Genomic DNA, 17,296 nt, shown 5'->3' on the forward strand with positions numbered 1-17,296 from the left:
CATAAAGGGTTGTTTATACGACAAAGGAATTTAGCATTGTCAAGGTTTATGGACGCGGCAGTGGTCAGGTGATGCGGATTCTAAAAGGCACATGGAAGTATTGCCTTATAAGGGGGAGGAGTTATTTGGGGTAGGTCTATCAGACCTGGTAGCCACGGCAACTGCTGGAGAATCCACATTTTTACCCCAGGTAGCTTCTCAACCTAAGAAGACGCCGTATTATCAGGCGCAGTCCTTTCGGCCCCACAAGGGCAAGCAGGCAAAAGGCGCCTCATTTCTGCCCCGTGGCAGAGGGAGAGGAAAAAGGCTGCAGCAAACAGCCAGTTCCCAGGAACAAAAGCCCTCTCCCGCCTCCGCAAAGTCCTCAGCATGACGCTGGGGCTTTACAAGCGGACTCAGGCACGGTGGGGGCCCGTCTCAAGAAGTTCAGTGCGCAGTGGGCCCACTCGCAAGTGGACCCCTGGATCCTTCAAGTGGTATCTCAGGGGTACAAATTGGAATTCGAGACGTCTCCCCTTCGCCGTTTTCTAAAGTCTGCTTTACCGACGTCTCCCTCAGACAGGGAGGCAGTATTGGAAGCCATTCACAAGCTGTATTCCCAGCAGGTGATAATCAAGGTACCCCTCCTACAACAGGGAAAGGGGTACTATTCCACACTATTTGTGGTACCGAAGCCGGATGGCTCGGTGAGACCAATTTTAAATCTAAAATCCTTGAACACTTACATACAAAGGTTCAAATTCAAGATGGAGTCACTCAGAGCAGTGATTGCAAACCTGGAAGAAGGGGACTATATGGTGTCTCTGGACATCAAAGATGCTTACCTACATGTCCCAATCTACCCTTCTCACCAAGGGTACCTCAGGTTTGTGGTACAGAACAGTCACTATCAGTTTCAGACGCTGCCGTTTGGATTGTCCACGGCACCCCGGGTCTTTACCAAGGTAATGGCCGAAATGATGATACTCCTTCGAAGAAAGGGAGTTTTAGTTATCCCTTACTTGGACGATCTCCTGATAAGGGCAAGATCCAGGGAACAGTTGGAAGTCGGGGTAGCACTATCTCAGATAGTGCTGCGCCAGCACGGTTGGATTCTCAATATTCCAAAATCGCAGCTGATCCCGACGACACGACTTCTATTCCTAGGGATGATCCTGGACACAGTCCAGAAAAAGGTGTTTCTCTCGGAGGAGAAAGCCAGGGAGTTATCCGAACTAGTCAGAAATCTCCTAAAACCAGGCCAAGTCTCAGTGCATCAATGCACAAGGGTCCTGGGAAAGATGGTGGCTTCTTACGAAGCAATCCCATTTGGCAGATTCCACGCAAGAACCTTCCAGTGGGATCTGCTAGACAAATGGTCCGGGTCGCATCTTCAGATGCATCAGCGGATAATCTTGTCACCAAGGACAAGGGTGTCTCTCCTGTGGTGGTTGCAGAGTGCTCATCTTCTAGAGGGCCGCAGATTCGGCATTCAGGACTGGGTCCTGGTGACCACGGATGCCAGCCTGAGAGGCTGGGGAGCAGTCACACAGGGAAGAAATTTCCAGGGCTTGTGGTCAAGCCTGGAGACATCACTTCACATAAATATCCTGGAGCTAAGGGCCATCTACAATGCTCTAAGCCTAGCAAGACCTCTGCTTCAAGGTCAGCCGGTGCTGATCCAGTCAGACAACATCACGGCAGTCGCCCACGTAAACAGACAGGGCGGCACAAGAAGCAGGAGGGCAATGGCAGAAGCTGCAAGGATTCTTCGCTGGGCGGAAAATCATGTGATAGCACTGTCAGCAGTGTTCATTCCGGGAGTGGACAACTGGGAAGCAGACTTCCTCAGCAGACAAGACCTCCACCCGGGAGAGTGGGGACTCCACCCAGAAGTCTTCCACATGATTGTGAACCGTTGGGAAAAACCAAAGGTGGACATGATGGCGTCCCGCCTCAACAAAAAACTAGACAGGTATTGCGCCAGGTCAAGGGACCCTCAGGCAATAGCTGTGGACGCTCTGGTAACACCGTGGGTGTACCAGTCAGTGTATGTGTTCCCTCCTCTGCCTCTCATACCCAAGGTACTGAGAATCATAAGAAGGAGAGGAGTAAGGACTATACTCGTGGCTCCGGATTAGCCAAGAAGGACTTGGTACCCGGAACTTCAAGAGATGCTCACAGAGGACCCGTGGCCTCTACCTCTAAGAAGGGACCCTGTCTGTTCCAAGACTTACCGCGGCTGCGTTTGACGGCATGGCGGTTGAACGCCGGATCCTGAAGGAAAAAGGCATTCCGGATGAAGTCATCCCTACCCTGATCAAAGCCAGGAAGGATGTAACCGTACAGCATTATCACCGTATTTGGCGTAAATATGTTGCGTGGTGCGAGGCCAGGTAGGCCCCTACAGAGGAATTTCAACTGGGTCGTTTCCTGCATTTCCTGCAAACAGGACTGTCTATGGGCCTAAAATTAGGGTCCATTAAGGTTCAAATTTCGGCCCTGTCGATTTTTTTCCAGAAAGAACTGGCTTCAGTTCCTGAAGTTCAGATGTTTGTCAAGGGGGTACTGCATATACAGCCTCCTTTTGTGCCTCCAGTGGCACCTTGGGATCTCAATGTAGTTTTGGGGTTCCTAAAATCACATTGGTTTGAACCACTCACCACTGTGGACTTAAAATATCTCACATGGAAAGTGGTAATGCTGTTGGCCCTGGCTTCAGCCAGGCGCGTCTCAGAATTGGCGGCTTTATCCTATAAAAGCCCTTACCTAATTTTTCATACGGACAGGGCAGAATTGAGGACTCGTCCTCAATTTCTCCCTAAGGTGGTTTCAGCGTTTCACTTGAACCAGCCTATTGTGGTACCTGCGGCTACTAGGGACTTGGAGGACTCCAAGTTGCTAGACGTTGTCAGGGCCCTGAAAATATATGTTTCCAGGACGGCTGGAGTCAGAAAATCTGACTCGCTGTTTATCCTGTATGCACCCAACAAGCTGGGTGCTCCTGCTTCTAAGCAGACTATTGCTCGTTGGATTTGTAGTACAATTCAGCTTGCACATTCTGTGGCAGGCCTGCCACAGCCAAAATCTGTAAAAGCCCATTCCACAAGGAAGGTGGGCTCATCTTGGGCGGCTGCCCGAGGGGTCTCGGCTTTACAACTTTGCCGAGCAGCTACTTGGTCAGGGGCAAACACGTTTGCTAAATTCTACAAATTTGATACCCTGGCTGAGGAGGACCTGGAGTTCTCTCATTCGGTGCTGCAGAGTCATCCGCACTCTCCCGCCCGTTTGGGAGCTTTGGTATAATCCCCATGGTCCTTACGGAGTTCCCAGCATCCACTAGGACGTCAGAGAAAATAAGAATTTACTTACCGATAATTCTATTTCTCGTAGTCCGTAGTGGATGCTGGGCGCCCATCCCAAGTGCGGATTGTCTGCAATACTTGTACATAGTTATTGTTACAAAAATCGGGTTATTATTGTTGTGAGCCATCTTTTCAGAGGCTCCTCTGTTATCATGCTGTTAACTGGGTTCAGATCACAGGTTGTACGGTGTGATTGGTGTGGCTGGTATGAGTCTTACCCGGGATTCAAAATCCTTCCTTATTGTGTACGCTCGTCCGGGCACAGTATCCTAACTGAGGCTTGGAGGAGGGTCATAGGGGGAGGAGCCAGTGCACACCAGGTAGTCCTAAAGCTTTACTTTTGTGCCCAGTCTCCTGCGGAGCCGCTATTCCCCATGGTCCTTACGGAGTTCCCAGCATCCACTACGGACTACGAGAAATAGAATTATCGGTAAGTAAATTCTTATTTTCCGCCAATACCTTGGTAAATATTCTCGGAGCCGTGGAGAGACCAAACGGCAACGTCTGAAATTGGTAATGACAATCCTGTACCACAAATCTGAGGTACGCCTGATGAGGTGGATAAATGGGGACATGAAGGTATGCATCCTTTATGTCCAGAGACACCATAAACCCCTTCCCCCCCCCCTCCAGGCTTGCAATGACCGCTCTCAGCGATTCCATTTTGAACCGGAACCTTTTTAGGTACATGTTCAGGGATTTTAAATTCAATATGGGTCTGACCGAACCGTCCGGTTTCGGTACCACAAACATGGTCGATTAATAACCCTTTCCTTGTTGAAGGAGGGGAACCTTGACCACCACCTGTTGAAGATACAATTTGTGAATTGCAGTTAACACTATTTCCCTCTCTAAGGGGGAAGCTGGCAGGGCCGACTTGAGGTATCGGTGAGGGGGCATCTCTTCGAATTCCAGCTTGTATCCCTGAGACACAATATCTATTGCCCAGGGATCCAACTGGGAGTGAACCCACTTGTGGCTGAAATTTCGGAGACGCGCCCCCACCGGGCCTAGCTCCGCCTGCGGAGCCCCAGCGTCATGCGGTGGATTTAGTGGAAGTCGGGGAGGACTTCTGTTCCTGGGAACTAGCTGTGTTGTGCAGCTTCTTTCCACTGCCCCTGCCAAGAAAGGACGCACCTCTGACTTTCTTGTTTTTCTGTGATCGAAAGGACTGCATTTGGTAATACGGTGCTTTCTTAGGCTGTGAGGAAACATATGGCAAAAAAATTGACTTTCCAGCCGTAGCTGTGGAGACCAGGTCCGAGAGACCCTCCCCAAACAATTCCTCACCCTTGTAAGGTAAAACCTCCATGTGCCTTTTGAGTCGGCATCACCTGTCCATTGCCGAGTCCACAGGACCCTTCTGGCAGAAATCGACATAGCATTTATTCTAGAACCTAGTAGGCTAATGTCTCTTTGAGCATCTCTCATATAAAGGACAGCGTCTTTAATATGCCCCAGGGTCATTAATATAGTATCCTTGTCTAAGGTATTAAGTTCCTCAGATAAGGTATCCGTCCATGCTGCTACAGCACTACACACCCAAGCCGACGCGATTGCCGGCCTCAGTAAGGTACCTGAATGTGTATAAATGGACTTCAGGGTAACCTCCTGTTTGCGATCCGCAGCATCTTTGAGGGTAGCCGTATCCTGTGACGGCAGGGCTACCTTCTTGGATAAGCGTGTCAAATCTTTGTCCACCCTAGGGGAGGATTCCCAGCATAACCTGTCCGTTGGTGGGAAAGGATACGCCATAAGAATCCTTTTGGAAATCTGCAGTTTTTTATCTGGAGATTCCCAAGCCTTTTCACATAACTCATTGAGCTCGTGTGAGGGGGGAAAAGTTACCTGCGGCTTCTTTTCCCCATACATATGAACCCTCCTGTCAGGGACTGGGGTTTCCTCTGTGATGTGCAACACATCCTTAATAGCTATAATCATATAACGGATGGATTTAGCCAATTTTGGCTGTAACTTTGCATCATCGTAATCGACACTGGAGTCAGAATCCATGTCGGTATCCTTGTCAATAATTTGGGAAAGTGGGCGCTTCTGAGACCCTGTCGGCCTCTGCGACATAGGATCAGGCATGGGTTGGGACCCTGACTGTCCTGAGGCTTCAGCTTTGTCTAACCTTTTATGCAAGGAATTAACATTATCATTTAAAACCTTCCACATATCCATCCAATCAGGTGTCGGCGCCGTCGGCAGAGACACCACATTCATTTGCTCCCGCTCTGCTTCCACATAGCCTTCCTCATCAGACATGTCGACACAAGCGTACCGACACACCACACACACAGGGAATGCCCTTATTGAAGACAGTTCCCCCACAAGGCCCTTTGGTGAGACAGAGAGAGAGTATGCCAGCACACACCCCAGCGCTATATAACCCAGGAATAACACAGTAACTTAATGTTAACCCAGTAGCTGCTGTATATTGTGTTTTTTTAGCGCCTAATTATGTGCCCCACCTCTCCTTTTACCCTTTTCTACCGTGATCTGCAGGGGAGAGCCTGGGGAGCTTCTTCTCAGCGGAGCTGTGGAGAAAAAATGGCGCTGGTGAGTGCTGAGGGAGAAGCCCCGCCCCCTCGACTGCGGGCTTCTGTCCCGCTAAAATACATATCTTTTTGGCGGGGGCTCATACATATATACAGTGCCCAACTGTATATATGAGTACTTTTGCCAACAGAGGTCCATATGCTGCCCAAGGCGCCCCCCCTGCGCCCTGCACCCTTACAGTGACCGGAGTATGTGAGGTGTGTTTGGAGCAATGGCGCACAGCTGCAGTGCTGTGCGTTACCTCATGTGAAGAACGGATTCTTCTGCCGCCGATTTCGAAGTCTTCTTGCTTCTCACACTCACCCGGCTTCTGTCTTCCGGCTCTGCGAGGGGGACGGCGGCGCGGCTCTGGGATCGGACGACGAGGGTGAGATCCTGTGTACGATCCCTCTGGAGCTAATGGTGTCCAGTAGCCTAAGAAGCAGGATCTAGCTTCAGAGAGTAGGGCTGCTTCTCTCCCCTCTGTCCCACGATGCAAGGAGTCTGTTGCCAGCAGAGCTCCCTGAAAATAAAAAACCTAACAAAATACTTTCTTACAGCAAGCTCAGGAGAGCTCACTGAACAGCACCCAGCTCGTCCGGGCACAGATTCAAACTGAGGTCTGGAGGAGGGACATAGAGGGAGGAGCCAGAGCACACCAGAATCTAAATTCTTTCTTAAAGTGCCCATGTCTCCAGCGGAGCCCGTCTATTCCCCATGGTCCTTACGGAGTCCCCAGCATCCACTAGGACGTTAGAGAAATATAGATAGATAGACAGACAGAAAGAAAGGATAGATTATACTTACTGTCTCCGCTGGCAGTTAGGCTCCTCGGTGCAGGCAGTCACTGTCAGGCAGCCGCAGATCCCAGGCAGGGGAGAAGGAGGAGGGAGCCGCAGCAGCGCAATGTAATTGGTGGAGGCGCTGCTGCAGCTGTCCCTCTTCTTCCACATAGGCTGCCCGCCGCCGCTGTGATGAGGGAAGCGCATCCCAGCAGAGCCGTCTTAACAGCAGTGTAGGCCCCTGGGCACAGCAATACACTGGGGCCCCTAACCATCCATCAGCGGCAGGGGTGGGGGGTGCTATCAGTGGCAGCTTTTATGTCCCGCGGGTGGAAGGGGTGTTCTGTCTTCTGCTCAACGTGTAAGACCTGGAGCAATAATTTCTGCTAATTATTCCTTTACTGCACAGATGGAGCGTTAGGGAGGACACTAAACTGTAGAATGTGGGACATTGTGCTGAATGAAGGGGCCCTGGTACATGACTTCCAGGGTGGTAGGGGGTGTCTAATACGCAGAGAAGGGGTCGATAGTGGAATGGGCTTAATATTCATCATCTTCTGGTGGGAGGGCAGTATGCTTGACTGCAGATATCTCCAGTTCCTGGAAACAGATTTCTTAGTTTTCATGAGATAAAAAAAAAACTAGACAGTCCCACCTTTCAGGAGGTACTGGGAACTTCGGGATCAGAGTTCAGGAGCCAGAGCAATCCACCAACGAAAATATAAAACTGCACATTAGGCGTGTGTAGCTGGAGCAGGGACCAGCTGCTGGAAGGCTGATATCTCTGGTTCTGGGCATAGTAGAGACAAGCTGCTAGTGTTCACCAAAAGGGGAGAGTCCCAGCTTTTGAAATATATCCTTAGAAAAACTATATGTCAGACAGAACCCGAGATATCTGGCTGGGAAGAAAAATTAACAGGCATGGATGGGGACCACTACTTTGAAGTCGGATATCTTTGGTTCCTCAGGACCGATTTTCAAAAATCTGGTACCCCTGGAAAGAGGGGACCCTCAGCTATCAGCCTAGGGCCCTTTTACCCCTGGGGCCCTTGGGCAAGAGCCCATTGAGCCCATATGAAAAGACGGCCCTGCATCCCAGCATTCACAGCGGCGGAGGACAGCCTATGTGGAAGGAGAGGGACAGCTGCAGCAGCGCCTCCACCAATTACATTGTGCTGCTGCGGCTCCCGAGTGACCCCCCCCCCCCCCCCCTCCCCTCCCAGTGGCTGCTGCGTCCCTGAAGCTCCTCTCCTCGGCGGGCGGCGGTGGCCCGCAGCACACAGCGGCATGTAATGAGTCAGTTTGACTCATTGCATGCCGCGCTGGCTTTGGGCCCCTTGACAGTAGCGGGCCCCAGTGCAAGGCACCGCTTGCACTGGCGGTAGTTCCGCCAATGAACGGGATGTAGTTATGTGACCGGCAGTCTCCCCCTCCCGGCAATCTAAACCTCTGGATCCCGGCGTAGGTATGGTGAATGCCGGGATCCCAAATGTCAGTCACCCATACGCAACCCGACAGATCCCCAGAGATGCTTTTTGGAGGTGGATTTTTTTGCATTTATTCATAGCCTGAAATAGACACCTGATGACGCCCTATACAGTCACTTCTGATTGGCTGTTTGCATAGTGTCCCCTCTAGCTGATAAAATTTCAGCAGCGTGGCTTTGTTACATCGAGTCACTGTCATCAGACTACATTATTTATTTGTCCTTTCTATTTAATAGGCAGTGTCTATGGCGTTGATTCCCGGAATCCCGCTCTTGCTATGGGAAGAAGGTCCGGAGTTGGGAAGAGGCATCTAAGCGTATCCCTCCGCCACCACTGCACTAATTGACCTGCGGCTGTGTGAATGTGTGAACTCATTACGCATGCACTTTCTGCCGGCACAGCACTGGTCACACTACTACTTCAGGGACAGCTGCTTTTCAGTGCAACACTAAATTGCTCCAGTAGTTAAGTATCCACCACCGCAACTCATGGTGAGTTGGATACTTAATTATTGGGGACCATCCTAAGTCCCCTATCTATCAAGCCCCTTTTACTTAAACCATGTATAAATTGCAGTGCGTTCCTGCATCTACTTCACGGAATTATAATTTTTAACATAATATAAATACACTGCTCAAAAAAATAAAGGGAACACTAAAATAACACATCCTAGATCTGAATGAATTACATATTCTTATTAAATACTTTGTTCTTTACATAGTTGAATGTGCTGACAACAAAATCACACAAAAATTATCTATGGAAATCAAATTTATTAACCCATGGAGGTCTGGATTTGGAGTCACACTCAAAATTAAAGTGGAAAAACACACTACAGGCTGATCCAACTTTGATGTAATGTCCTTAAAACAAGTCAAAATAAGGCTCAGTAGTGTGTGTGGCCTCCACGTGCCTGTATGACCTCCCTACAACCCACACAAGTGGCTCAGGTAGTGCAGCTCATCCAGGATGGCACATCAATGCGAGCTGTGGCAAGAAGGTTTGCTGTGTCTGTCAGCGTAGTATCCAGAGCATGGAGGCGCTACCAGGAGACAGGCCAGTACATCAGGAGACGTGGAGGAGGCCGTAGGACGGCAACAACCCAGCAGCAGGACCGCTACCTCCACCTTTGTGCAAGGAGGAATAGGAGGAACACTGCCAGAGCCCTGCAAAATGACCTCCAGCAATCCACAAATGTGCATGTGTCTACTTAAACGATCAGAAACAGACTCCATGAGAGTGGTATGAGGGCCCGACGCCCACAGGTGGGGGTTGTGCTTACAGCCCAACACCGTGCAGGACTTTGGCATTTGCCAGAGAACACCAAGATTGGCAAATTCGCCACTGATGCCCTGTGCTCTTCACAGATGAAAGCAGGTTCTCACTGAGCACATGTGACAGACGTGACAGAGTCTGGAGACGCCAAGGAGAACGTTCTGCTGCCTGCAACATCCTCCAGCATGACCGGTTTGGCAGTGGGTCAGTAATGGTGTGGGGTGGCATTTCTTTGGGGGGCCGCACAGCCCTCCATGTGCTCGCCAGAGGTAGCCTGACTGCCATTAGGTACCGAGATGAGATCCTCAGACCCCTTGTGAGACCATATGCTGGTGCGGTTGACCCTGGGTTCCTCCTAATGCAAGACAATGCTAGACCTCATGTGGCTGGAGTGTGTCAGCAGTTCCTGCAAGACGAAGGCATTGATGCTATGGACTGGCCCGCCCGTTTTCCAGACCTGAATCCAATTGAGCACATCTGGGACATCATGTCTCGCTCCATCCACCAATGCCACGTTGCACCACAGACTGTCCAGGAGTTGGCAGATGCTTTAGTCCAGGTCTGGGAGGAAATCCCTCAGGAGACCATCCGCCACCTCATCAGGAGCATGCCCAGGCATTGTAGGGAGGTCATACAGGCATATGGAGGCAACAGACACTACTGAGCCTCATTTTGACTTGTTTTAAGGACATTACATCAAAGTTGGATCAGCCTGTAGTGTGTTTTTCCACTTTAATTTTGAGGGTGACTCCAAATCCAGACCTCCATGGGTTAATAACTTTGATTTCCAATGATAATTTTGGTGTGATTTTGTTGTCAGCACATTCAACTATGTAAAGAACAAAGTATTTAATAAGAATATTTCATTCATTCAGATCTAGGATGTGTTAGTGTTCCCTTTATTTTTTTGAGCAGTGTAATATGATATAATACAATGCAAATCATTAATACAGAATTCCTCACTGTTGTAACGCTGCAGTACGTTGCCATAGAATAGCATAGTACATTTTGGCAAGCACTGAACCAGCGTCTAAGCAGCTGCAGCCAGTTAAAAATGAACATATAAATATTACTCGCTGTTGGTAACAGCTGAGCATTTGACAGCCTCCTGTGCCTGTTTTTCTTCCCATTCTTATATAGGTCTCCTGGTTATCCATTATCTGCGTCAGTAACTGGGTCTTCCAGTGCTTGGTGCTATAATCAGAAAACAATGGCAGATAGCCAATTAAAAACCCAGATACTTAAGCGATATACACTCACATATTTCCAAATGCAACATTACGTTAGTTCCGTGATTGCAATGTTTTCAGAAACAGATTGGTCTAGTAATCTGGATCGGTTGCTGAAGCTATTAATATACATTATATAATGTTAAGATTAGCCATGGACCATTTCATCACTCAATCGGGTATGAGGCAATGGTTGCCCGACCTTCCGGCACTCACTTCTGCTTTTTTACTTAAAAATGTAATTAGTTCATGTTGCCTGCTACCCTCCGCACAATGGGGGTAATTCCAAGTTGATCGCAGCAGGAAATTTTTTAGCAGTTGGGCAAAACCATGTGCACTGCAGGGGAGACAGATATAACATGTGCAGAGAGAGTTAGATTTGGGTGGGGTGTGTTCAATCTGCAATCTAATTTGCAGTGTAAAAATAAAGTAGCCAGTATTTACCCTGCACAGAAATAAAACAACCCACCCAAATCTAACTCTCCCCCCCCCCCCGCAGAAGTACAAAAGCATCGCACAGCGGCGATGCTTTTGCATTTCAGGAGTACCTCCCGGCCAGCGCAGCTCCTGCGGCTGGCCGGGAGAACCTTTTTTCTCTGCCCGGGTCGCAGCCCCCCCCCCCCAACAGTCCGGCCACGCCTGCGTTGGCCGGACCGCGTCCCCCAAACGGCGGCTTAATGCCGCCATCCAGCCCCCTCCCGCCCATCGACCACCTCTGCCTGTCAGTACTGATCCGATTGCACCACTGCGATAAACTGCAGCGTGCGATCGGGTCAGAATGACCCCAATGAGCCTAATTCAGACCTGATCGTAGAAGCAACTTTGTTAGCAGTTGGGCAAAACCATGTGCACTGCAGGAAGGGGGGGGGGGGGGGGGGCAGATATAACATGTGCAGAGAGAGTTAGATTTGGGTGGGGTGTGTTCAAACTAAAATCTAAATTGCAGTGTAAAAATAAAGCAGCCAGTATTTACCCTGCACAGAAACAATATAACCCACCCAATTCTAACTCTCTCTGCACATGTTATATCTGCCCCACCTGCAGTGCACATGGTTTTGCCCATCTGCTAACACAGTTGCTGCTACAATCAGGTCTGAATTAGGGCCCTCATTCCGAGTTGATCGCTCGCAAGGCGAATTTAGCAGAGTTGCTCACGCTAAGCCTACGCCTACTGGGAGTGTATCTTAGCTTCTTAAAATTGCGACCGATGTATTCGCAATATTGCGATTACTAACTACTTAGCAGTTTCAGAGTAGCTTCAGACTTACTCGGCATCTGCGATCAGTTCAGTGCTTGTCGTTCCTGGTTTGACGTCATAAACACACCCAGCGTTCGCCCTGACACTCCCCCGTTTCTCCGGCCACTCCTGCGTTTTTTCCGGAAACGGTAGCGTTTTTATCCACACGCCCCTAAAACGCCGTGTTTCCGCCCAGTAACACCCATTTCCTGTCAATCACACTACGTTCGCCGGAGCGAAGAAAAAGCCGTGAGTAAAAATACTATCTTCATTGTAAAATTACTTGGCGCAGTCGCAGTGCGAATATTGCGCATGCGTACTAAGCGGAATTTCACTGCGATGCGATGAAAATTACCGAGCGAACGACTCGGAATGAGGGCCTAGGCCCAGTACCAAGAAATATTCTTGAACATATTCCACAGAGCCTTCTATTCACCCCACAGACAATATTTGGCGGGTATGTCCACCTCTAGTGAATTGCGCCGCTGTTGTACACCAGAAGCAGACCTGCTTCACTGCTTTTGGAGAAGCCAATTGATTTGTCATTCATGGATCCAAATTCAGCGTTATTCGATTGCAATCTAGTAAACTACGTTCCTTTCAATGCGGAACGGGCAATCTTTGATATTATTCCTGTAAGAAGTTACTATTGTCCATTGGTGTGGCATCCTGTAAAAAACTATTTTACAATAATGGACCCTTCCCCATCCACCTTCCCTAACTCTTTTTAAAGGGAAATTGTTTAATATATTCCAGATGGATGGGTTGGAAGCTACTTTAGACAAAATGAAATTGGCTTAAAAAATGTTTGATTCTTGGGAAAGCTGTATCACTACGAACGCGGATTAGAGACTCCCTCAAAAATATGGATTGATATGAGACTAGATTGCTGCTAGAGATCCCCCATAGTACTTGATAATCACACTTCCTGAGATACTGCAACTCCTTCAGACTCCAGATTCCTCCAAATCAAGGTAGAAGGGATATTCTGATGACTGTTTGAACCGTGTATCATCCTCATCAACTGACCACCCAATGGGGGTTATCCTATTAGTGCAGTACTTTACCATATTAGCCCTGATGCGGCGCACTTCTCCCCCCGATGCTGGCACTCTTCAGGCACACGAAGCATAATCCGCAATAAACAGCTGCCGGAGCCGCGATAAACACATGGGATCGGGGACTTATCCTTGTTCCCATGTGTTTTCACGCGATCGCAGGTCCAATTTCATCCTATCAAAAAGGCCTCTAATTGGATACCACGATAATGACCAACGGTCATTAATCAGGATATCTGGCCGAAATCACTTCAGGGCTAAAAGGATACCACCCTAGTGTGATTGTAACATGTAAACAGGCAATACTTGTATTTATGATTATATACACTATTACGAACAATTGTGCACATGGACTTGTTTTCCTATTCTTATTGTTAAAATTAAAAATTATATATTTGATGCTTTAATAAAAAGTAAAAAGAAGATAAAAAAAAACAACAATGGCAGTTTCGTACAATGCATAAAAGCTCTGAGGAAGACTTATCAAGCCTTGGAGAGAGATAAAGTGAAGCAGTTGCCCAAGGCAACCAGCTTCTGTCATTTATCTAGCACAGCCCATGAAATGATAGAAGCTGTGAGCCAATGAAATGACAGAAACTGTGGTTGCTGTGGCCCCATTACACGTCAGCTGCAGCTCTCCAAAGAAATATATTCAAAAATAACAATATTGTGGAAAGAAGACTTCTATCCATGTGATAGATCCCAGGGTCACCTACCATACAGATCCCAGTAGTAGGAAGTAGTGTCTCTGCAAAAGCAGCCCTCATAGGTTTTACTGACAGTTGCTCAGTATTGCTGCTCATTGTACACGTCGGGTGTAGCTTTCAGCATGTACAGCTGCACAGTACCACAGCATTACTCCTACAGTGGGCATAACAGTTATGTGTTTCTTACATGGACCACCCTCATCGGGGCCCACTCAAGACCCACCCCTATGCATCCTACCTGGTGCTGGCAAGTGGGTCACCCCACCTTAATGTCGCCATCTTCCCAGTGATACTGAAAATAGAACAGGTTCTGTCATACATTTTACGAATAAATAAAAATGCATCAAGTAAATGTATACCATGAAACTGCCTCTGGTACCCCTTGGGGTGTATGAACCAAATTTTGAGCGGGGAAAATACCAAGCCAAGTAAAAAAAACAAAAAACACCATGACAATACGGTAAATTGTTCAACATTTATTATCGTCGATATGTTACACAGATGAGATGGTTTAAAAATTCAAAATGGTTGAAATACAATAACAAAACAAAACGGAATAAACATTTTAGTGGCTGATGCAGACTTGTCGGCAAAATGGGACTAAGGGGGACATTTACTAAGCAGTGTTAAGAGCGGAGAAGTGAGCCAGTGGAGAAGTTGCCCCGTCAACCAATCAGCAGCTCTGTATAATTTTATAGTATGCAAATTATAGATGTTACTTCAGTGCTGATTGGTTGCCATGGGCAACTTCTCCACTGGCTCACTTCTCCGCTCTTATCACTGCTTAGTAAATGTCCCCCTAAAATGTTCTTAATACCCCCAAAAGCAGATAAATGGCGTATTTACTCCCCTGTATCGGTAGCATATTCACCTGGTTTACACAGTCAGCAGCAGCACATAATTACACCTGCCTTATAGCAGGTGCAAAAAATTACCCCTATTAGGAATATATGCGCATAACTACTCGTCCGTATGGGTGGAATTGCGTAGACATGCCTGTAATGCACTAAGCGCAAGAGACCGTAAGTGAAAAATTGTGCAAATCTCCATAGAAGTGTTTACCACGGTCTATACATGCGTAGAACAATGTCATCCCACTCTGCATCAGGTCCTTAATGTGTGGTTGTTACCTGCACACAGAGGAGTTAGATATTTTGTGAAAAACGCAGCCTGTAATTTCATAATTTCACTAGGGAACAGATATGCTGCATTCTCAACATTGGGACAGCCCACAAAATGGCAGCATCCATAGTGGTGAGGTAACAAGTAAACGTTACACAATATTACTAAACAGGTCATATGCACGATGCACCAGCCAGCATCAGTCAGGCTAATAAGTCTTCAACAAAGTCTATGTACAGTATTTCAGTCATGATTATCTCCCTGGGAGACATAAGCAATTAGTGCAGCGTTACCTCAGGAAGCCACGAGGAGTATTTTATAGTTCCAGTACAATGAATTACATAAGAGTACAATACACAGCAACAAAAAAGGACAGAAAACATGGCAGTAAGTACTTGCTTCTAGCCATAGCCACTTTGTATTTATCACTGTTACCAAAGTGAATATTTATGTAAAAAACTAAAAACTAAATTGTGACTTTACTCATTTAAAAAGGCAATTAAGTTTGCAATACAATATAAAAAATATAGTTAAAAAAGGAGACCGCTCCTATATGTACATTTCTGAATGTTACAACTTAACCTGTCGTGACTTAGCTAACAGGACAACCAAAACCCCTAAAATGTCATGTATAAGGCACAAAGTAAAAGGACTTTCTTACCATCAATGGTGAGTGCTGAACAAAAGGCTCAAATTGCAAAGCAAAACATGCCAGTTAGGTTAGCTGCTACATCACTGGTCATGTCACCATGTGTTAATCCAACAATCTGTATAAATCGTTCTAGTACAGACTGCAATTTAATCACTTCTGAAACTTCTGAGTGATCCTATTTTCTAAGCAATTTTACAATACCTACTCCTTATGTTATATGACAGATCGTACATACCTACCGAATGTCTTATTTAGGCAGGACAGTAATGATTTCATCTTTGTACCATGGGTGGGAAAGTTGGGATCCGGTCTGAAGATCGACAGTGTCTAGGTTGACAATGTTTAGGTCGACGACTATAGGTCGACAGTCAATAGGTCGACATGGATGGAAGGTCGACAGGGTTTCTAGGTCGACATGTGCTAGGTCGACATGAGTTTTTTGTTTTTTTTTAAATTGTGGATTTTTTCATACTTAACGATCCACGTGGACTACGATTGGAACGGTAAAGTGCGCAGAGCGAAGCGGTAGCGGAGCGAAGGCACCATGCCCGAAGCATGGCGAGCGAAGCGAGCCATGCGAGGGGACGCGGTGCACTAATTTGGGATCCCGGTCACTCTACGAAGAAAACGACACAAAAAATAATAAAAATCTTTATGTCGACCTTTAGACCTGTCGACCTAGCACATGTCGACCTAGAAACCCTGTCGACCTTCCATCCATGTCGACCTATAGTGGTCGACCTAAACATTGTCGACCTAGATACTGTCGATAAAACGAACCACACCCGGGAAAGTTGGGAGGTATAACCCATTCACTGCATGCACTAATTTTTCTTTTACAAATCATTATCGCCTAATTAAGACCTCTTTGGAGGTTGCAAAATATGGCTGCCAGTAACACAGCCAAAAGCTCATAGTTGTCAACATGTTATATGTAAACAGGGGTGGTGAAGGAAGGGAAAGTTTGTATTGTACACAGAGCAGAAAGAGATCAGAGTGGAATTTCCGAAGCCATTCTGCTTACTACATTATGTGCCGTGCGACTGTGGTTACCATGGTAGTTACATGACACTGCAGCACTATAAATTGGTAATAGAAGCCAGAAGAAGAAAACCAAGGTAATATAGTAATTAACAAGATACTTCTTTAGCTAGCAACAGTGTGTTATGTTAAGAAAACACCTCATTTATAATTGCTAGAAAAAAAAAATCAGCTGCTTTTTTGCTTAAAAGTGGATAGACACACACAGACATCAGTGAGATGTAATAAAAAAATAAATAAATAAAAAAGCATTAATAGAGGGTTGGTTCTATATCGGAGGGGCTGAAGGGACCTTGTGACGTATTGAGGGGAGGAGCTATGTCACCAGGGGGAGGAGCTACGGGCGAACAGGGTACCCGAAAAGTACCCTCGCGGGCTCGCTTCGCTCGCCACGCTTCGGGCACGGTGGCTCGCTTCGCTCACCACCTAATTACTAAAGGTAATAGTTGGTGGCGTGGATAGTAGAGGAACTATCCCACTGGCCTAGCTCCTCCCCCTTGTGTCGTAACTCCTCCCCCTTACGGAAAAGGTCCCTTAGCCCACTTGATTCTAGCATCTACCGTTAATAGAGGGATTAGGTTGTTTTATAACATTTGGATTTAGTACATGTAAAGATTTAAGTGCAGTACGGTTATTTTCATTTAGCTAAATGAAAAATGATGTTCTGTATTGTTTGCCCAAAGCACAAGTAATTCCTCCAAGTAAAACATCTTTTCTTCATATAAATCCTGCACATCTGTACACACATGCAAAATGTGTGTGTTAACGCGCCAAGCAACGGGAATGAATAAGTATCACAATCATCCAATTCTTCTACAAAC

Source organism: Pseudophryne corroboree, chromosome 9, assembly GCF_028390025.1.
Source record: "Pseudophryne corroboree isolate aPseCor3 chromosome 9, aPseCor3.hap2, whole genome shotgun sequence".
Classification (NCBI taxonomy): Eukaryota; Metazoa; Chordata; class Amphibia; order Anura; family Myobatrachidae; genus Pseudophryne; species Pseudophryne corroboree.